General features: G+C 32.4%; 1 protein-coding gene across 2 annotated transcripts in view; it reads right to left on the bottom strand.

The window, feature by feature from the left end:
* Positions 1 to 25,046, bottom strand: part of LOC143057396 (3',5'-cyclic-AMP phosphodiesterase 4C-like) — a 307,472-nt gene that overhangs the window by 226,978 nt on the left and 55,448 nt on the right. The gene's annotated exons all lie outside the window — the stretch shown is intronic.

The raw sequence follows: 25,046 nt of genomic DNA, 5'->3' as shown, positions 1-25,046 counted from the left end.
AAATGTTGTTGGTATATTAGTTATATTTCAAAGGAACATGAATCTTGTAATAAATTTGATGAGAACTGATTTTCCGATCGTCCCTCTTAGTATATTCTCAATTTAACTTTTGATATAATGTTTTTTAAATCTGATTCAAAAAGTTGGATTCAGAGTGTTTACATTGGTTTTTTTTTTCATAGATTTTACATTTACAAGGGACTTAACTCCAGTAAAAATTATTGATAAGAGCTGATTATCAAATTCATTAAAGCATACTAATATAAACCTTTGATATAAGTTTTAGAAAAATCCTACACAATATGAAGGTTTGAGAGAGCTCGCATTTCAAATTTCCTAATAATTTCCTTTCCAAGGGCTTCAGGGCATAATGTCTTTTAAAATAATTGGTTAGCACTATTTTTTTTAATTTTTCTAAGACATTTCTGTTATAATCATATTAAAGACACATGACACATTGACAGATGCCAGATTATTCTATGTCCCCAACACCATGTTGAGGTGGTGGGACAATACCAGAAGTATTTAGACAAGAGTGCACACACTGAAATGTCTCGCCTTCTTTACTATCATTGATATTATGTTGATACTCCTAAATATAAAGCTTTATTATGACTGTCACATAAACTTAACATGAACCATGAAAATGAGGTCAAGGTCAGTTGAACCATATTCCAGGCAGACATGTACAGCTAATAATGCTTCCATACAACAAATATAGTTGACCTTTTGCTTATAGCTTAAGAAAATAGACCAAAACACAAAAACTTAACACTAATGAACCGTGAAAACCAGGTCAAGATCAAATAAAACCCGCACGACTGACATATAATATAGATCATAAAATATTTCCATACACCAAATATAGTTGACCTATGACATATAGTATTAGATAAAAAGACCAAAACTCAAAAACTTAACTTTGACCACTGAACCATGAAAATGAGGTCAAGGTCAGATGACATCTGCCCGCTAGACATGTACACCTTACAACCATTCCATACAACAAATATAGTAAACCTATTGCATAAAGTATGAGAAAAACAGACCAAAACACAAAAACTTAACTATAACCACTGAACCATGAAAATGAGGTCAAGGTCAGATGACATCTGCCCGCTAGACATGTACACCTTACAATCATTCCATACAACAAATAAAGTAAACCTATTGCATAAAGTATGAGAAAAACAGACCAAAACACAAAAACTTAACTATAACCACTGAACCATGAAAATGAGGTCAAGGTCAGATGACACCTGCCAGTTGGACATGTACACCTTCCAGTCCTTCCATACACCGAATATACTAGACCTATTGCTTATAGTATCTGAGATATGGACTTGACCACCAAAACTTAACCTTGTTCACTGATCCATGAAATGAGGTCGAGGTCAAGTGAAAACTGTCTGACGGGCAAGAGGACCTTGCAAGGTATGCACATACTAAAAAAGTTATCCTATTACTTACAGTAAGAGAATATTTAACATTACAAAAAATCTGAACTTTTTTTTTCAAGTGGTCACTGAACCATGAAAATGAGGTCAAGGACAATGGACATGTGACTGACGGAAACTTCGTAACATGAGGCATCTATATACAAAATATAAAGCATCCAGGTCTTCCACCTTCTAAAATATATAGCTTTTAAGAAGTGAGGTAACACCGCCGCCGCCGCCGCCGCCGCCGGATCACTATCCCTATGTCGAGCTTTCTGCAACAAAAGTTGCAGGCTCGACAAAAACTCAATTATAACAAAGTCAATTATAGTTTCTCTATTCAACTCAATAACTGCAGATATATTCAGAACATTTCAAAAACAAAATTGAATTATAAATTTTTATCCTATATTTCCCATTATAATGCCTATTGTATCATATTTTTCAAAATGACACATGCTTAAAAGGCATGAAATATTTGCCATTGGACTTAAAGCAAACATCAATCAAGTCACCTAAACTTTTTAAACAAGTCAAATCAAATCAAGTACATCATGATTCACAACTGTTATAACACGGCTCATATTTTTTTCAGATTTTTCTGTGTATTTTTGCATCTTGTAATAGTTTCAACCATGTAAATAAGTAAAGCATAAAAAGCTGAAAATATAGTTAAATTAAGAATCAGTTGGATATTCATGAATCATGACAACCAGATCATATGTTCCATATCTGTACAGTATTAACCTTTAACCAATATTAGACCCTTGGGTAACATTCTGCCTAATATAAGAGATTAAGATGATAATATTGTAACAGATAAGGAAATGATTTGCAATCCTTTCTTGGAATTATACAATAAAATTCATAGATAATCTCCCTTGGATCATGGCCTCTTCAAACAATAAATTGAATTTTGGCAATGTAGCAAGTAAAACCAAGTTGTAAATATTTGTGTGGTGTTAATTTGTAAAATAGACAGGGTGAAATCATCAATAAATTGTTGGCATTTCTTGTAGACTTAATTCAATGCAGTGGACTGATTCAATTTACTTGATCAATAACATTTGAGAAATGTTCTACTACAGTTGGGGGACGAAGTATACGATCTTGTCATTTTGATTTGATTCAATAACATTATACCTAAACTAATCATGTGTTTTAAACTGTTCCTTTCACATGACATCCAAGACCAGGACACTAGAGAGATATCAGCCTTGCTGTTATTTAGATATATGCAAATGAGGAAGGATGATCAAGGATAGTTAAAACAACCTCGGTACAAAACCTTAAAATGGCTCCACATAAAATTTCTACATTGATTTTTGGTCAAAATTTTATACAGTTTAATTTGTAACTGTAGGAAACTGGCAGGCATTTAAATCCTGTTCCTATCTAAACGTCAGTCACTGTAATGACAACACTATAATAAGACATAGAATGACAGAATAATAGATAATCAAAGACATAAACTATCCCCATCAAATTACTCAACCAAACATATTACATTGGATAAATACATGTCTCAGTTTTTTAAAATGAGTTTCTACATCTTATTAATAAAAAGTGACTTAATTAAGAAGCTGACAGAATCGTTACTCTAAAATCTAAATTTAGTTTGAAATATTTATTTTGGACATCTTCTACTTCTATTACAATTTCATTGACAGATCTGAAAGTCATTCAATTATCATATCAAAAAACTAATTATTAATCAAACATATAAATAACACAGAAGATATCAAGCTTCTTATGTAAAATATTTGGAAATTGTTTTTAAAATCCCTAATTTCAAAATATCATAGACTGGGATCAGAAAGAAAATTATAAAGTAATTTAACAGTCTCAATATGACATAAGAAAGATAACTCTAGCAGATTTTTTTGTAAATAGCTTACACATTTATCTTTTAAAAGTGAATAACTAGTGACTTAAAAATAAATTTGCGATGATGACTAGTACAGGTCAACATGCAACTTTAATTTAATATTTTAACTACACTTGAATATATATATGGCAAGCAAATAACATTCCCTCCTTCCTACACTTGACTTCATCTGGAATGCCTGATATGTCAAAATAAAGACCAATAATGAAACAACTGTCATACATGTTGGAGGTTTAACTATATATATAGCTAGCTATGAAACCAGGTTTAACCATGTCAGGAATTTGACAGATGTTTTTTCAATCGTTGGTTGATAATATTTTGATTATATTAGTTTGTATTGACTTTCCCTTTTTTAATTGATCAAGAGTTTTTTTGTTATTCTTTAATTTCTTGTACCAATCTTTTGAATTAAGATAATTGCAATTGATTTCTACAGTCAGATCTTATGTTGTGCTTGTACATCACTGTCCCAAGTTAGGGGGAAGGTTGAGTGGTCACAATCATGTTTCACCAAGTTCCAGCCTGTAGTTCAGTGGTTGTTGTTGGTTTCAAGTCTTTTATTTGTGTTTTTTTCGTGAAAAAAATTGGTTATAAATGAGGCCATTAGTTTTCTTGTTTGAACTGTTGCTCATATTTTCATGTCAGGCTCTTTAATAGCCGACTATACAATATTGGATTTTTACATTGTTGCTGGCCATATGGTTGCCTCTATTTGCTTACATTTACTTTATTTGAAATGTGGTGTATCATTGGTAATAATACCTTGCCTCCTTATTCTTATTTGAAATATTTTGCCTCAGGACACTCAAACAACAATCTACCAATTTAACATATATCCTCGATATGAATATGCCTTATATATTTACTACTGGACAGATATCAAACCACTTTCATTTTATCCTACAGCTAACCATTTCAGTCTGACCTTTAATCAAAAAACTTTCATTCATTCCTACACCTAACCTTGAAATCAATATGACTGAAATATTTGCCTACAACAAATTTTCAATCATTTGCAACTATTCCAGTCATAATTACGTTAGATAACTCTGCATGTTACTGGTTTAATTATGATTATCCAAAATCTACTGGTAACCCGATGAATGATTCAAAGGAAATTGAACAATATATTTATTTCACCTTTGTTAATTAATATCCATTCGAGGTCTTATTTTGTAAATAGAAAATAATATCGTAATGAATTTCATTGAGAATGGGACAACACTAATATAGATTGGTATTATTATTCTTCATTATATAGGTATTGTTAAAACTTACATCGTGATTAGGTGCCATGTTTGTTTTCTTTGATCCCGTTGCTGTTATGACTTAATTAGTATCTCCTTAATCTAGCTATGCCATTGGCTATAATTATAGTGACTAAAACATGTCATATTCAATTGCAATGTAAAAAGTGAAATCAAATTGAATTATTTACATGTACAAAATAAGTGTCGAACATCGTCCACGATTGAAAATTATTTGGTCGCCATTTTTTTCAAAATTTTATAAAACAAACAGCATGTAACAGCTTTATTAAAAGGAACCAATGTTTGATTCTATGCTGCTTTAAGGTAAGACAATGACTGAAAACACAAGCATCCAACGGTTATTTGATTTTCATTGTTACAATCTTACAAAATATATTTTTACCAAGTCGTCCCACGCTGTCAATGTGGTCGCCATCTTGAAAAATAAGACCAGATTTTCTGAAAATGACTGATTATTTGAAAATTTGGAAGGGACATAATAAAAAATTAAAGAACCTTAGTGAGCACGCTCACATACCCCACGTCCCCACATTGTCATTGGAGATATTAAATAAGTATAAGAAAAAAAAATTGTATAAAAAAAAATACTGAATAATAATTTCCTGTCAATATACACATCTACATAGTATGTCCTTATTATCTACAAAATGTCATGAAATTTTGTTGTGTGTTTTCAGAGGAGTTGAGATGACAAACTGTTGCAGAAGTACATTGAAGCAAATAAGTTCAAAGGGGCATAACTCCTAGAAAAAAAATTGAATCGTAATTTCCTGTTGATATGCACATCTACATAGTATGTCCTTATTATCTTCAAAGTTTCATGAAATTCTGTTGTGTGGTTTTAGAGGAGTTGAGATGACAAACTGTTGAAGTAGTACCTTAAAGCAAATAAGTTCAAAGAGGTGTAACTCCGAGAAAAAAAATTGAATCGTGATTTCCTGTCGATATGCACATCTACATAGTATGTCCTTATTATCTGAAAAGGTTTCATGAAATTCTGTTATGTAGTTTCAGAGGAGTTGCGATGACAAACTGTTGCAGTAGTACATTAAAGTAAATAAGTTCAAAGGGGCGTAACTCCTAGAAAAAAAATTGAATCGTAATTTCCTGTCGATATGCACATTTACATAGTATGTCCTTATTATCTGAAAAGGTTTCATGAAATTCTGTTGTCTGGTTTGAGAGGAGTTGCGATGACAAACTATTGCAGTAGTACATTGAAGCAAATAAGTTCAAAGGGGCGTAACTCCTAGAAAAAAAATTGAATCGTAATTTCCTGTCGATATGCACATCTACATAGTATGTCCTTACTATCTGAAAAGGTTTCGTGAAATTCTGTTGTGTGGTTTGAGAGGAGTTGCGATGACAAGAAACAGGACTGACGGACGGACTGACGGACGGACGGACGGACGGACGGGTCAAAAACATTATACCCTCCGCAACTTCGTTGCGTGGGGTATAATTAAACTATTGCACATAAAATATTTCAAATATTTATGAATATAGTAACAAGCACATATTCCCACAATTATTCCATCTGTTTTGTTTGAATCATAATTTTAGGTTTAACACGACAGAAAATCCAATATTTATCGGAGTTGGATGATTAACAGTGTGAACTTATCAAGGCAACAAGAAAAATTTTCAAAAGCATTTGGAAGGGAGAAGACAAAAATTTAAACTTTTTCAAAAGGCATAAATGTATTTCTAAATATATGAGGAATTACTATATATTTCCACACTTTTTGTATCAAGAATTTAAAGTACTTTATTTTATCGATTCTTGAAAGCCCCTGTGTATTTCTATACATTTTACTTGGGCTTAATACGGGTGATGTATGACGTCGTCAAAGTCACGTGATGACTGCTATAGTTGGATATGTCTATACCTAGTCCTGATAGAAATATATCTGAAATATTTGCTGCTTAACATTATGGCTCCTACACTGTAACGATTAAAACTACTGTGGCAATACAAAAAATCAATGCTTTATATTACATTACTTCTGATGCTAAGATTATTTACATACTAAGTTCACTAATCAGTAACTGGACAGGAGAAAGACAGCATATTCTAAGAGAGGTAACTCTATCAATTTAAGAAACATTTATGTGAATATCATACAATTGTTCTTTAAAGGTAGATTTTTTGTTCAATGAAGCAAGGAAATTCCAACAACACAATAACCTGGTATAACAAATGGCAGTTTTTTGTTTAATTTATTATCCCTTCCCCAAAAAAACAATAAATGAACAAAATAACAAACAAAAATCAAGTGTAAACCCTACTATAGTCATTTAATATTAACAAATGATACTTCTGATCATCAGTAAACCACAAATTGAATTACAATGGAAAAGAAAATTCTTTGCACAATAAAACAAACCAGAGTAGATTGCTAACCTTTCCAAATGTTTACAAGCCAAACAATATATTAAAGTCTGTACTATAAGTATCAAGTAAGCAGTGCAGTGTAATAAAACTCCATGTGGATGTCTTACGGGGATAAAGAGTGAAAAAAATATGTGCACACACAAAAGTACAATAAAAAAAGTTTGACTTTGATCTAATATCTTCTTATTTATGACATTTTCAATTTACAGGTAATTGGTACTAAACAAATGCAGTACATGAACCTGTTAAAATACATTTCCCTGAACAATGACAGGACCTTTTTGTGTACATTGCTTTTTTGCCTAAGGAACATCACAGTCTTTATTTCTTGGCTTCTTTACTTAATGGTGTTGTTGAGAATAGTACAAAGTAATAATGTTATGTTTCCCGTATTTATGTTCACATGTTTGTGACGTTACTTTCACCTTGTATGAAATTGCTTCGCCATTATAAATATTATACTCAAAGTAAACACAACACAAAGTACATATATGACTTACTTAGTTTATTCCACACAGGAGTAAAATATCTCTTTATCAAAGGATTGTATAAAAACTTAACCTAAAGTAATAATGTGCTTATTTGCTTCAAGGATTATTACTACTGTGGATTCATTGTCGTGGATATCAATTTTTTGTGCATTGAAGAAAACTTACATTTTCATGGATATTTGATTTCGTGGTTTAGCAATCTCTGTAAAAAAAGCCTATATGAACTTGTAATTCGTTGAATATTTGATTTCGTGGTTTCCAAATCTCTGTAAAAAAAGCCTATATGAACTTGTAATTCGTTGAATATTTGATTTCGTGGTTTCCAAATCTCTGTAAAAAAAGCCTATATGAACTTGTAATTCGTTGAACATTTGATTTCGTGGTTTAGCAATCTCTGTAAAAAAAGCCTATATGAACTTGTAATTCGTTGAATATTTGATTTCGTGGTTTCCAAATCTCTGTAAAAAAAGCCTATATGAACTTGTAATTCGTTGAACATTTGATTTTGTGGTTTAGCAATCTCTGTAAAAAAAGCCTATATGAACTTGTAATTCGTTGAACATTTGATTTCGTGGTTTAGCAATCTCTGTAAAAAAAGCCTATATGAACTTGTAATTCGTTGAACATTTGATTTCGTGGTTTAGCAATCTCTGTAAAAAAAGCCTATATGAACTTGTAATTCGTTGAACATTTGATTTCGTGGTTTAGCAATCTCTGTAAAAAAAGCCTATATGAACTTGTAATTCGTTGAACATTTGATTTCGTGGTTTAGCAATCTCTGTAAAAAAAGCCTATATAAACTTGTAATTCGTTGAACATTTGATTTTGTGGTTTACCTGTATCCACAAAACCCACGAAAATTGGTATCCAACTAATAAAAATAAATCTACAGTAAAAGAAATTACAATAACAGCAATGGTATTACTAAAAGGAGTTCCTTCTCATCTAAAAAGAATTACTATCTATCTTAGAAAAATCATCTTAAATAGTATAATACTTTTGTATTGAATAAATTTGACCTCCCTTAGATACATTTCTCTTTTCACAAAATATATTATAACAAAAAAATATATCACAAATTATACTGAACTGTTCATGACAAGTTGTTTTTGTGAAAAGAATCTGAGATGTATTTATTTGTTATTGTACCTTTTGATTACACATTAGTATATATTTGTTATGGTACCTTTTGATTACACATTAGAAGTAGAAACTCAGTTTTCTAAGTCTCACTTGCTTTCTTATAACCACTTTTTCCAGCGATTTAAGAGTCTATCAGATCGTACATAATACTTAGAGACTTTAGATGCTTGTGGCTACAGACAAATTAATCAACACTTCAAACAAATAACATTACCAATTGTCATAATAGCTCGACTTACATCACACATATTGGCAAATTGGTGTAAATTTTATAAAGTGTGAATGTAATTAGTTTTTCTCTGAGGAACCAATGACAACACCTATGATATATAATTAAACACCATTACAGTTCATTATATATATATGAATGAAAGGAGATGCAGGGTTTAGGTCAGTAAGACTTAGAACAAGTTTCTTATTAACATTGAATAGAAGGAGATATGGGGTTTACATCAATGAGACAGCAACTTAATAATATAATGAACCAAAAGCCATCTGGAGGTCCGGGAACAGAAATATCATCCTTTGATTATCGTTGTCCATGAATAGTCCCTACTGTGGACAGTGGGTAACTTGCAAATTTTCCTTATATATGCCTCATATAGGAAAGTAGGAGGATAAAATAACACTGGGGAAAAAATGGATCATGAATGTTAAAAAAACTAGAGGCTCTAAAGAGCCTGTGTCGCTCACCTTGGTCTATGTGAATATGAAACAAAGGACACAGATGGATTCATGGCCCAGTAGTTTCAGTGGGAAATGTTCGTAAAAATTAACAAATTTTATGAAAATTGTTAAAAGTTGACTAAAGAGGACAATAACTCCTTAGGGGGTCAATTGACCATTTTGGTCATGTTGACTTATTTTTAGGTCTTACTTTGCTGTACATTATTGCTGTTTACAGTTTATCTCTATCTATAATAATTTTCAAGATAATAACAAACTAGAGGCTCTAAAGAGCCTGTGTCGCTCACCTTGGTCAACAAAGGACACAGATGGATTCATGACAAAATTGTGTTTTGGTAATGGTGATGTGTTTTTAGATTTTACTTTACTTAACATTCTTGCTGCTTACAATTATCTCTATCTATAATGAACTTGGCTCAGTAGTTTCAGTGGAAAATGTTTGAGAAAATCTACAAATTTTATGAAAATTGTTAAAAATAGACTATTAAGGGCAATAACTCCTTAGGGGGTAATTGACCATTTTGGTCGTGTTGACTTATTTTTAGGTCTTACTTTGCTGAACATTATTGCTGTTTACAGTTTATCTCAATCTATTATAGTATTCAAGGTAATAACCTAAAACAGCAAAATTTCCTTAAAATTACCAATTCAGGGGCAGCAACCTAACAACAGGTTGTTCGATTCATCTGAAAATTTCAGGGCTGATAAATCTTGTCCTGATAAACAATTTTACACCGATCAGATTTGCTCTAAATGCTTTTGTTTTTGAGTTATAAGCCAAAAACTGCATTTTACCCCCTATGTTCTATTTTTAGCCATAGTGGCCATCTTTGTTGGTTGGCTGAGTTACCGGACACATTTTTAAAACTAGATACCCCAATGATTATTATGGCCAAGTTTGGTTTAATTTGGCCCAGTAGTTTCAGAAGAGAAGACTTTTCTAAAAGATTATCAAGATTTACGAAAAATGGTTAAAAATTGACTATAAAGGGCAATAACTCCTAAAGGGGTCAACTGACCATTTCGGTCATGTTGACTTATTTGTAAATCTTACTTTGCTGAACATTATTGCTGTTACAGTTTATCTCTATCTATAATAATATTCAAGATAATAACCAAACTAGAGGCTCTAAAGAGCCTGTGTCGCTCACCTTGGTCTATGTGAATATTAAACAAAGGAAGCAGATGGATTCATGACAAAATTGTGTTTTGGTGATGGTGATGTGTTTGTACATCTTACTTTACTGAACATTCTTGCTGCTTACAATTATCTCTATCTATAATGAACTTGGCCCAGTAGTTTCAGAGAAGATTTTTGTAAAAGATTACTAAGATTTACGAAAAATGGTTAAAAATTAACTATAAAGGGCAATAACTCCTAAAGGGGTCAACTGACCATTTCGGTCAGTTTGACTTGTTTGTAAATCTTACTTTGCTGAACATTATTGCTGTTTACAGTTTATCTCTATATATAATAATATTCAAGATAATAACCAAAAACAGTAAAATTTCCTTTAAATTACAAATTTATGGGCAGTAACCCAACAACGGGTTGTCCGATTCATCTGAAAATTTCAGGGCAGATAGATCTTGACCTGATAAACAAATAAACCCATGTCAGATTTGCTCTAAATGCTTTGGTTTTTGAGTTATAAGCCAAAAACGGCATTTAACCCCATGTTCTATTTTTAGCCATGGCGGCCATTTTGGTTGGATGGCCGGGTCACCGGACACATTTTTTAAACTAGATACCCCAAAGATGATTGTGGCCAAGTTTGGATTAATTTGGCCATGTAGTTTCAGAGGAGAAGATTTTTGTAAAAGATTACTAAGATTTACGAAAAATGGTTAAAAATTGACTATAAAGGGCAATAACTCCTAAAGGGGTCAACTGACCATTTTGGTCATGTTGACTTATTTGTAAATCTAACTTTGCTGAACATTATTGCTGTTTATAGTTTATCTCTATCTATAATAATATTCAAGATAATAACCAAAAACAGCAAAAATTCCCTAAAATTACCAATTCAGGGGCCACAACCCAACAACGGGTTGTCGGATTCATCTGAAAATTTGAGGGCAGAAAGATCTTGACCTGATAAACAATTTTACTCCTGTCAGATTTGCTCTAAATGCTTTGGTTTTTGAGTTATAAGCCAAAAACTGCATTTTACCCCTATGTTCTATTTTTAGCCATGGCTGCCATCTTGGTTGGTTGGCCGGGTCAAGCCACACATTTTTTAAACTAGATACCCCAAGGATGATTGTGGCCAAGTTTGGATTAATTTGGCCCAGTAGTTTCAGAGGAGAATATTTTTGTAAAAGTTAACGACGACGGACGACGATAACGACGACGGACGACGGACGACGGACGCCAAGTGATGGGTAAAGCTCACTTGGCCCTTCGGGCCAGGTGAACTAAAAATGGTTAAAAATTGACTATAAAGGGCAATAACTTCTAAAGGGGTCAACTGACCATTTCGGTCAGTTTGACTTATTTGTAAATCTTACTTTGCTGAACATTATTGCTGTTTACAGTTTATCTCTATCTATAATAATATTCAAGATAATAACCAAAAACAGTAAAATTTCCTTAAAATTACCAATTTAGGGGCAGCAACCCAACAACGGGTTGTCCGATTCATCTGAAAATTTCTGGGCAGATAGATCTTGACCTGATAAACAATTTTACCCTTTGTCAGATTTGCTCTTAATGCTTTGGTTTTTGAGTTATAAACCAAAAACTGCATTTTACCCCTGTTCTATTTTCAGCCATGGCGGCCATCTTGGTTGGAAGGCCAGGTCACCGGACACATATTTTAAACTAGATACCCCAAGGATGATTGTGGCCAAGTTTGGTTAAATTTGGCCCAGTAGTTTCAGAGGAGAAGATTTTTGTAAAAGACGACGACGGACGACAACAACAGACGACGACGACGACGGACGACGGACGCCAAGTGATGAGAAAAGCTCACCTGGCCCAAAGGGTAAAAAAGGGTAAAAAGGTAAAGTAGTGATTTGGTCTAGCTGAAAAATAGATTTAGGAAACTGTCAAAATATTTCAAGACCCCCTTAACATAAAATCATCATCCATATTTTGAGAATTGATGATGAAGTTTCCTATAATTTTGATATAAGTAGTACAACACAAATATTACTGAAAAAGCGCAGGTGGGATTTTTTTTATTTTCATTATTTGTCTGAAAGAAATGCACTATGAAATAACTGTGTTCTTGGGCCAGCTATTTACATTTACGATTTCAGGTAAAGGAAGAAAACTCCAATTCTAAAGATTACCGTAACAATGACATCATTGATATTTTTAGAACAGATATTAGATTCCTGGACCTTGAACAAGTTATGTGATTTTCTTGACAAGTATAAGATCATTTTGAATATTTGAGCATATATTTCATTGATAAATTTATGGATATATTCATGGATAGAATGTTTAGAATGTTAATATCAATAGACTATGTTTTGTATATCAGCGTTCTCTCTAGTAGTGATGAACCCTATATCAAGTCAGTTCAATAGGGTTTAATTTACATTTCATACATTCTTTACCCCAAAATAAACTAACAATTAATTGAAATACATAAATGAATATAAGTTAAGTGAAACAAATTTTCTTTGAGAATTTTTTATGCAACATTTTGCTAACATCCTGTATCATCCAATGACCCTGTTATGTGACAAAAATTAAAAGTTGTTTACTGGAATCAATTAATTACAAGCTAGTGGACTAGCCCCTTGAGATCTGTATAACTCTCGTCAACTAATCAGTAACACCACTGATTTTATCATGGTACTAAGAAGAGCATTTATCAAATCAGTTACCATCGATATTTCCTATGGACAATCTTAAATGATTTACAAAACAAGACTCATATATCAATTGATTTATTTGTTGAAATAAGATCCTGTAATTGGAAATTCAATCAAAACAATGATAACTTGTCCAGGCAACAATTTTCTACTGTTTATCAAGACCTGGAGTGGTATAATTCATGAAATCTAGTCTAACACTTTTCCGTTCAGTAATAGTTTGTAGGCCTAAAGTTGAATTATTCTGCAATCATTGTATCATCAATTTGTCTATATGTCATTTTAATGTTAAGGTTCAGATTATACTATTAAACAGACAGTAGGGTGATCAAATTTATGACAAGTCAAATGTCCCACGGTATCATGTAATTCTAAACCATCAAATATTCTTTATTCCAATATTTTTTCAATATCAAATGATTTGCCCGAGGAATTTAAAGCTTAGAAAAATCATTATTTTCAAATGGTAGTCAATTCATTCACAATGCTTTCATAGGAATACTTTTATTTAAACATCAAAGAAGAATCCACATTGTACATTTTCTATTTCAATTAGTCAACTGCAAATGCATTTTTGAAAGACTGCCAATTAAAAATAAAGTTAAGGCTTTAGGGTGAAAATTTGGTTAAAAGTAGGTCATCTGAAATAAAGTAAGAAGATAGTATGTAACTGTATTTGGATAATTTTGATAAATCTAACCAACGTCTCATTATCATTTAGCAAATAGTAATGTTTTAAGGCTTAATAATCAAATTGGATTTGAAATATTACTGATGATTTTTAAATGAATCAGAAAATATATACTTTGGTACCAATATAAGCTAATCATGATAATAAGGTACCATTGTCTGCAACTCTGTAATAAGTTGAATCCAAATTATAAATCATATCCCAAAATCTCAATATTTTTACAACTATAACACCAGTGCATAGATGAGATGACTTTCTCTCAGATACTATAAAAAGCAGTGAGATTTCCTGTACAAAGTATCAGACATGCATACAAATTTCTATATGACAGAATTCTGCTTGAAACAGAAATTGTGATAAGGATTAATCAAGATGTTGTCATTATGAACTCAGCCAGACAGACATGTTTACCTTACCATCATTACATACACCAAATACCTATATGAGAAATAGAGTTCAGACCAATCCACCAAAAAATAAACATTGCCAATTACAACATGAAAATGAGGTCAGGGTCAGACAAACTTCTAAACCTAACAGACATGTGAACCTTACAATCATTCCATACAACAATTATACTTGACCAGTATCTGTTACAGTATCCTGAGAAGTAGACCTAGCCATGAAAAATTAATGTAAACAAATAAACAATGAAAATAAAGCCAAGTGAGAGGAATCTTTTAAATAAATAATCTTTACAATCGTTTCATATAAATCAAATTTAATTGGATAATTGTTTATTGTGTCTGAAAAATGGACCAAAACTATTTTCTGATTTTAGAAATGTGGTCAAGGTCAAATAAACTGTCAAGGTTAAGGCCAATTAACCCTGTCTGACAGGCATGTAGACTTTGCAATGTTTCTGTATACCAAATAAAGTTATCCTATTTTTCATCATACATGAGAAAATCATGATATAAAAAAGGACCGTCACTGAACAAGAAAATGAAAAGATAAAGAAAAAAATAACAAATTGAAATGTTTATTTTATAAGTGAAAAAATTTTGTAAATTATGACATTTACTGTTTATATACAAAAATAACATCAAAATGTTCAATTCAAAATAGAATTTCATTGAGCTTCTGTTTCAAAAAATTACTGAGATTATATCTTGACATTTTCTTCCTTTTTTTGTGTCAATGACCACAATCACCACTTAATCATTTGTATAAGATCAATTTGCTCTTGTATTGGTACATATTGAACTATCTTTCAATATAAACCACAATACAATGTCACAGACAAACAGATAAGCTGTCATTCATCTTAAAACAATTCACAGCTTGATATTAAGACCAGAAAATCTGTTCATTAGATCTTGACATTTTTTGGACCTAAAATAACTTATAGTGCTCTTTTATTCCTCAGTCATATTTGTACTTTTAAGAGAATTCTAAGGTTTATTTTTTCCTAAATAATGATTAGGATAAGTACTATATCTTAGAATATAACTGACCTGTTTTGGGATTGGGCTATATATATGGAAAGCTATATATATGCTTTAATTCAGAGTTCATTTTGTTAAAGTGGTTTATCCTAAACTTCCAAAACAGGGGATTGGACTCCAGGGCCTCCTTAAAAAGTAGAGGGGACATGCTAGTTAAAAAGAAAGAAGTCCACAAGAACCATTTTTTTACTCCACGCCTGCATTGCTTTCTCCTAAATGCCATATGCTAAAATACTTAGGTCTTTTGGAACTGAAATCAATATCTTTATAAAACAAAAATCATTTCATGAGGAAATTTATTAGAATGTGTGCTATATTAGTGTATATTAGGTAACTGACATTTTAAGGACACCTATACGATCCATTAGTTTTTATTTTTCATACATCTCCATATAAAGTTCCATTGAAGTCTTGTTCTTTTCTTATAATCTGAATAAGTTCTAATAACTCAAATTTATAACTTCAACTTACAGACAATGGATAACAGAATGCTTAAATATAAAATATCTGAAATTAATTCATTAGATTACTGGTAATTACAATTTTATGCAATACATTGGACTAGTTCTTGACTGAATATGTAATTACAATTGTATGCAGTAACATTGCATTGGGCTAGTTCTTGACTGAATATTTATGTTATAAAGTGTGTCAAGTTTTACTTTCCAAATGGTATACAGTCAGAGTAATACAATTAAGAACAACTATTGATGGCATGACAGGAAGCACTTAATTTGTTTATTTTTACAAGTGACTGTTGTAATTGGTTTGAAGAATTTTACAGTATAAAAAAAAAAGATATTGCAAAAAAAAAGTGTCAGTTTTTATCAGCATTTCTTTTTATTTAATGAAAAATTCCTTCATGTCATGCTCTGTGCTCATTTTAACATGGGTAGGCATTATATTTGTCGATACTTTACACTGAGCGTTAGTGAGGTGTAAAATGTGGTCAAATATAATGCCTACCCATGTTAAAATGAGCATAGAGCATGACATGAAGGAATTATTTCGATTCTAATAGGACAAATACAGTATTTTTATAGGTCAAAGCGTACGAAATTTCCGTTTCCCCCTCAAGGAGTCTGTGCATTGCATTTCATATTTGATAAGTTTAAAAACTACGAGCAGGATAAATATATATTGTTTCAAAAAATATATTATAAAAGTTTATGTTAGCTGCCTAAATGTATATATTTTAAAGGATGTATATATTTTAAAGGATAACGATGGAAATAACGTTAATTTAAACAGTAAGATTGTGCGCATGTGTCAAACATAATTTGTGCTCATTAAAACACGGCTTTGTTTACAAAGCGTAATAAGGACGTCATATTAGAATTCACTTTTCTTTACTATCTATACTATCAAACGAGAAGACCTCATTTTGTGTGTCGCTTCTCTTCCTTCCACAATAAATCAATCATCATGCCTCTGTGTCCTATAGGTAGCATGCAAAGTCGCATTTGTCATCTATTCTTATGATTATTCAGATTGAGTTATTTTGGGAGAAAAACGAAAAAAGGAGTCCGGATATGATTCCGTCATCAGACTGATTTTTAGTCATAGTTAAGACTTCCGGTTTGAAACATGCACAAACATAACCAATCGTATGATAGATAACAAAAAAATGAAAAATAAATAAGCCAATCAGAGCGTTCTCCATATCATGGTGTTTAGATCGCAAGAACCACAACTATTATACCTCCTTAAAGAGGACAATTATTTTTTGCGTTTATCTACATGTAAACTACAATTATACTACTTTAATATATAGAGACTCTCTGTATTCTGTCTACTGTTTTCTTTCAATTGTTTACTATTTAAGGGGTCATACCAGTTGCATATTTATTAAAATAAGTAAAACATGTGACACATTTTTAAAAAAAACAATCGTATGATAGATAACAAAAATGAAAAATATATCCATATCATGGTGTTTAGATAGCAAAAATAACAACTATTATACCTCCTTAGAGAGGACAATTATTTTTAGCGTTTCATTTCATGGTGTAAAGATCGCAAGAACCACAACTATTATACCTCCTTAGAGAGGACAACTATTGTTCGCGTTTATCTACATGTGAACTACGATTATACTACTTTAATATACAGAGACTTTCTGTATTCTGTCAGGGACTTTCTATGTTAGTATAGAAAGTCCTGATTCTGTCTACTGTTTTCTTTGAAATATTTACTATTTAAGGGGTCGTACCACTGGCATATATATTAAAATAAGTAAAACATGCTCAACTTCATCTAAAACTACCTCGACCAAAAACTTTAACCTGAAGCGGGAAAGATGGACGACCGAACGAACGAACACGTGAATGCACAGACTAGATGTGGCATAACAATTTCTTATTGAAAGTGAAAATAGTGATTTGACAAAAATGAAAGTAAAGTAGAGATTAGAGGGAGGCAGGACCTTTTTCGGGGCGTCGGGATCGGGTGTTTTGAAGCTCGGGATTTGGGGATTGATCCTTAAGGGATCCGGGGATATATTTTTCGATTTTGGGATTTCAGGATATAAATTTCTTTAAATTATGCATCTCGGGATATCGGGGTCAGGACCCCTCCGACCACCCCTCAAATTAGCCTTAGTCGGTCTTAGTCATTTATACAAGATTCATATCCTACCATTGGCATGTTAGTAAGGCTCTCAAAAGAAAAAGCACTAATGGATTGTCCTTGAAGCACATTTTATTAGACTTATAATGGTCTACATATAAGCAGTTACATTTATTTGATGTTTGAAACGGTGCAAATTTTTAATTTGATTTGACTTTTACCAAAAGAAGCATTGTAGCAAAAGAATAGTTGTGGTCTGAGGCCAGAAACACGAAAATAATTGAATTTAACAGAAAGGAAACAAATATCGGACTTTGGAAAAAGGGAGAGGGCTTTTGGTAACCTTTATGAAATTTTCCATACATAATATCTTTTACAAAAAATCATCCTACAACAGTTCACAAGCTGTATGTGCCCGCGATTTCGCGGGTGTGTTCTAGTTAAATTTAAATGAACATATTCTAAACTTCTAAAATAATATGATAAACAAACAAAGCAGATAATGTATACAAGCGAATTACAATAAGATTATATTCATTCTCTACCTAACCCTTTCTAGAACTCGAACATGACCAGCTTCTTACTGATGTTACAAGATTTCAAGATGGTAATCTGATGATGGTTTGGAGTGAGAAGTGTTGAAAAACCATCACATAAAGAGACAGAAAATATATAATAATCTAATTAGTCTTTAATATCTAATTACAAAACAATTTCAGGCATCAGCCCAAACATATGATATGATCAATTATTTTTCATATTCTATTTGTCAACATCATAAACTGTCATTTGGTTCATTGAAGTACAATATTGACAGGAACTTCAACTAAAATTAACCAAATTTAAGTGATTTTTTTAAGGATATAAAAGATAGAAACTCAGTTAACCAAGAACATAATATCATATTACCAACAAATTTTACCCAAATATCATACTCAGAATGAAATCTTTGCAACTCCTGATTGGATGACACAAGGTTGAAATTATTTGTAAATGAAAGCTTAATCTATCTATGTTTAAAAATAAATGTAGAATGTGTCCATACTTTGACCAATATTTTCTTTTGTTGTAAAATTTCAAAATAGCAATCAACAAACACAAGGCAGCTGCACATATGGATGTAAAAATGGCTACAAAAGTAACAAGCAGCAGACCAAATCACTCTTCTGCATAGAAGTGGTCTCATGATGCAGGGTTGGCCAAATTTTTTTTCAGCATGTCACATGAAAATTAAGTGTGAAAAAGAGAAACAAAGTCAAGCAGGACAAGTGAAACTACAAGTGTTATCATGATAACATGATACAGGAAACTGACCAAAAAACTAACCAGGATCCAGTATCAAGCAAAATGAGACCCCCATTGAGTGTTGTAAAATTTTGAACTATCTGTAAACAGGAAGTGGCTGCATGGCAGATCTTAAAATTGCTTACATTCTACAATTCAGCATTAGGCCAAATAAAAAAGTATGTGTGGTTCCAGTTACATCTGAAAAAAAGTTAGGGTAGGTAGGTAGGGATTTTTTTTTATTTTATGTTTTTTTTTTTACATTGAGTCTATGGGAGCAACATTTTGACTTTAACAGTGCTTAATGAAAAATAACAATAAAATCTTTAGGGTAGGCTATTTTTAAGCCAAAAAAGTAGGGATGGTAGGGTTACTGGAACCACACGTATATTTTTATTTGGCCTTATCAAGCTGCAGACATACCAAACATATAATTACTTCATTGCATAGAAGTCAGGTTGGACTAATTTTCTACCTTAGATTTTTCAGAAGGAAAGAATGACAGAAAGATGGATGGATTGTCACGTTACTTGACCTGCCATCGGCAACACAAGAAAAAACTACATCTACCTCAAAGTTTGCATGTAGAATGGTGCAATATACCTCATATTTCAAGGAAAATATTTTCAATTTATAACATATTAAACATTTATCAGCCAGTAATAATAAATTACAACAGAAAGTTTATTTTTCCATCAAGAATGCTGGTTTTGCCTCCAATTGCAAAAAAATGTCTATTTTCTTTGAATATGACTACTTAAAAGACAAAAGCTGTTTTAAAATAAAATGTTTTGTTCTTAATGTAAAGTCATTTATTATATCAACAGATTTATTATTTATAACATCACCAATAGAACCTTTTAAGTGTAAAAATGTTATTTCCATTGTAAAACCATTAATTTCCCATGTGTTTCTGATATAATTTCAATATTTAATTGAATAAGAAAACCTTATAGTAACAAATGGAATATTGTTGAGTAACAAAGTCAATAAATCTGCTGCCTTTATGCATTTCAATCGTTGCATGTAAAATCTATAAGTATACCTGTATTATTCTGTATGTACTACATGTACAAATTAAGAGAGTTATTTATGATACAATTTCCTCCAAAAGAATATAAACAACAATATGGCTAGTTACGTCTATGGTGGACAGTTGTCTCATTGACAATCATACCAAACCAAAGTTACTTCTATGGTGGATAGTTGTCTCATTGACAATCATACCAAACCAAAGTTACTTCTATGGTGGACAGTTGTCTCATTGACAATCATACCAAACCAAAGTTACTTCTATGGTGGACAGTTGTCTCATTGACAATCATACCAAACCAAAGTTACTTCTATGGTGGACAGTGGTCTCATTGACAATCATACCAAACCAAAGTTACTTCTATGGTGGACAGTTGTCTCATTGACAATCATACCAAAACAAAGTTACTTCTATGGTGGATAGTGGTCTCATTGACAATCATACCAAACCAAAGTTACTTCTATGGTGGATAGTGGTCTCATTGGCAATCATACCAAACCAAAGTTACTTCTATGGTGGATAGTTGTCTCATTGGCAATCATACCAAACCAAAGTTACTTCTATGGTGGATAGTTGTCTCATTGACAATCATACCAAACCAAAGTTACTTCTATGGTGGATAGTTGTCTCATTGGCAATCATACCAAACCAAAGTTACTTCTATGGTGGATAGTGGTCTCATTGACAATCATACCAAAACAAAGTTACTTCTATGGTGGATAGTGGTCTCATTGGCAATCATACCAAACCAAAGTTACTTCTATGGTGGATAGTTGTCTCATTGGCAATCATACCAAACCAAAGTTACTTCTATGGTGGATAGTTGTCTCATTGACAATCATACCAAACCAAAGTTACTTCTATGGTGGATAGTTGTCTCATTGGCAATCATACCAAACCAAAGTTACTTCTATGGTGGATAGTGGTCTCATTGACAATCATACCAAAACAAAGTTACTTCTATGGTGGATAGTGGTCTCATTGGCAATCATACCAAACCAAAGTTACTTCTATGGTGGACAGTTGTCTCATTGACAATCATACCAAACCAAAGTTACTTCTATGGTGGATAGTGGTCTCATTGACAATCATACCAAACCAAAGTTACTTCTATGGTGGATAGTTGTCTCATTGGCAATCATACCAAAACAACAATATTCCAATGAACTTGAGATAAAGAGTACAAAAGTTAAGTCTGCCTCATTACTTAACTTACATCTAGAAACCTGTGGAAAGTTTGCAACGGTAGATTGTAATATTTCAGATTATAAATGTGTAGATTGCGTGGTTAACTTTTTGAAAAAAAAACTTTATCAAGAAATAATTGTAACAGGATGCTGCTTGGAAGTCTCCCAAACAAAGCTCTCAAAATAAGTCATTCCAACAGTCGCCAATACAAATTGGTCTGGTCTAGTAAAGTGATATGCACAAGTGACGTCTAGGTATTACACCTGTATGTCATTCAATTCTTCTTGAAATCATGTACAGTAATATTCATGATTTATGGGTGGGGATCTAGACAGATTACAAGTTCTCAAACAGGCAGGAGGTAGGGGTAAGAGTGACCCTAAGGGACTAGACTTTTATTTCATCTGATTTGTTTTATTATTCAAAACAGGATGGGATGGCTGACACTGAGGGACTCTCCTTATATTTCATTTTATTTGTTTTATTGTCCAATACAAGAATATATATGGTTAAGGGGTGAGGATCTCAGCCGTTTAAAAGTTCTCAAACATATGGGGGTGGGGATGACCCAGAGGGACTCCCACTATATTTCATTTGATTTGTTTTGTAGGACACACTTCCTAAAGTAAGATAACCTGTCACTTCCGGTTAGAGGCCGATGACTTAAGAAAGTTTATAGCTTAGCAAGCTATAGCAAACTTTCCAAAAAAAGCTTCTCAATTATGAACTTTCCATTTCTATGTAGCAAGCAATATATATATATCTCACAGATAATACAATATTCCAGGGATTGGATTTCCTAACATGATTTCCCTGAAAGAGAGTTGCTGCTGGCAAGGAAGCTTCTATACCACGAATTCCAAGGAATGAAGTTGAAACCATCCCTTTATAAATTTTCAGACACCATCATAAGTTGGTTGACCATTATGGAATATCTGTTTCACAGATGACAACAAATATGCTTGGACAACTTTGAGTGACAGTATTGCCTTACGAGTTGGAATATCCCTTTAGTATGTTTCGCCTCTCTTTTACTTCTCTGGTGGACAGTTGAATCATTGGCAATCATACCATCTCTCCTTATTTTTATGAAAATGCTGTGTTATGCTACTTATTTGTATAAAATGATTCTGGTATGTGTTATAAACCCTTATGGGGCCCTAACATCTATTCTATTCTGTTTAATTCAGTACATGCTCTATGACGAAAACTATTTGACAGGCCAATGGCCGACTTAAATATTGTAGTTTATTAAGATTTTCCCATAACCCCACAATGTCACTACTTTTTTCATTTAATACCAAAATACAACAATATAATTTGGCTGATTAATGTGTACCATGAACACTGTGTGTTTACAAAACTAAAATAGACATAATTTTTACAGACTTGGCAAAATTTATATTAAGGGCATCTCGGGAGGCTTTCATTAATTTCCTTTATTATCCAACAACACCAGTATTTCTATATGCAGATAACTTTATGCTATATAATTGGTTTTGCATTGAAGTCTGATGTCAGTAAAGGTATTTGTGTGAAGTCATTATCACTGTAATACTCAGTACTCTTATCATAAACTAGAGGCTCTAAAGAGCCTGTGTCGCTCACCTTGGTATATGTGAATATTAAACAAAGGAAGCAGATGGATTCATGACAAAATTGTGTTTTGGTGATGGTGATGTGTTTGTACATCTTACTTTACTGAACATTCTTGCTGCTTACAATTATCTCTATCTATAATGATCTTGGCCCAGTAGTTTCAGTGGAAAATGTTAGTAAAAATTTACAAATTTTATGAAAATTGTTAAAAATTGACTATAAAGGACAATAACTCCTTAGGGGGTCAACTGACCATTTTGGTCATTTTGACTTATTTTTAGGTCTTACTTTGCTGTACATTATTGCTGTTTACAGTTTATCTCTATCTATAATAATATTCAAGATAATAACAAAAAACGTCAAAATTTCCTTAAAATTACCAATTATGGGGCAGCAACCCAACAACCGGTTGTCGGATCCATCTGAAAATTTCAGGGCACATAGATCTTGACATGATAAACAATTTCATTCCGTCAGATTTGCTCTAAATGCTTTGATTTTTGGGTTATAAGCCAAAAACTGCATTTTACCCCTATGTTCTATATTTAGCCGTGGTGGCCATCTTGGTTGGATGGCCGGGTCACCGGACACATTTTTTAAACTACATACCCCAAAGATGATTGTGGCCAAGTTTGGATTAATTTAGCCCAGTAGTTTCAGAGGAGAAGATTTTTGTAAAAGATTACTAAGATTTACGAAAAATGGTTAAAAATTGACTATAAAGGGCAATAACTCCTTAAGGGGTCAACTGACCATTTCGGTCATGTTGACTTATTTGTAAATCTTACTTTGCTGAACATTATTGCTGTTTACAGTTTATCTCTATCTATAATAATATTCAAGATAATAACCAAAAACAGCAAAATTTCCATAAAATTACCAATTCAGGGGCAGCAACCCATCAACGGGTTGTCCGATTCATCTGAAAATTTCTGGGCAGATAGATCTTGACCTGATAAACAATTTTACCCCATGTCAGATTTGCTCTAAATGCTTTGGGTTTTTGAGTTATAAGCCAAAAACTGCATTTTACCCCTATGTTCTATTTTTAGCCATGGCGGCCATCTTGGTTGGTTGGCGGGGTCAGCGGACACATTTTTTAAACTAAATACCCCAATGATGATTGTGGCCAAGTTTGATTAAATTTGGTCTAGTAGTTTCAGAGGAGAAGATTTTTGTAAAAGTTAACGACGACGGACGCAGGACGAAGACGGACGCAGGACGACGCCGGACGCCGGACGCAAAGTGATGGGAAAAGCTCACTTGGCCCTTCGGGCCAGGTGAGCTAATAAAAAGTATATAGGCAGAGATGTCTCACCTGCCTAATTGTCAATGAGAAGATGTCAAGATATACGTCATATAGCAAGCTATAATAATAGAACCTCCAAGAGCAAGCTCACACCACTACAATGTCATTAGGTTCAAATCTCACAAGATTCCTAAGTTCAAAGACTCATAACTCCTTTACAAGTCAACTAAAAAATCTTTTTCATCATTACTGCTATAAAAGTCATCTTATTAAGTGTATACCTATTTTGTCATGTCACCCTATTCTTTTCCCATTGCTGTGACCTAAATTCAAAAATTCATTTTAACCTAAATTCAAAGGTTATTTCACTTTTAAGGCCTGTTTTCTTTGGTCCAAGGGTGACCTTTATATACGAGTTAGACTGTAATGAATTTTGTTCTTATTAGTTATTGGGTGATATAAAACCATTTTCTATGATATATGATGGGGTGATATAGGACCATTTTTCTATGATATATGATGGGGTGATATAGGACCATTTTTATATGATATATGATGGGGTGATATAGGACCATTTTTATATGATATATGATGGGGTGATATAGGACCATTTTTCTATGATATATGATGGGGTGATATAGGACCATTTTTCTATGATATATGATGGGGTGATATAGGACCATTTTTCTATGATATATGATGGGGTGATATAGGACCATTTTCTATGATATATGATGGGGTGATATAGGACCATTTTTCTATGATATATGATGGGGTGATATAGGACCATTTTTCTATGATATATGATGGGGTGATATAGGACCATTTTTCTATGATATAT

This window comes from Mytilus galloprovincialis, chromosome 1 (genome assembly GCF_965363235.1).
Source record: "Mytilus galloprovincialis chromosome 1, xbMytGall1.hap1.1, whole genome shotgun sequence".
Classification (NCBI taxonomy): Eukaryota; Metazoa; Mollusca; class Bivalvia; order Mytilida; family Mytilidae; genus Mytilus; species Mytilus galloprovincialis.
This window is presented reverse-complemented; position numbering and strand designations above follow the sequence as displayed.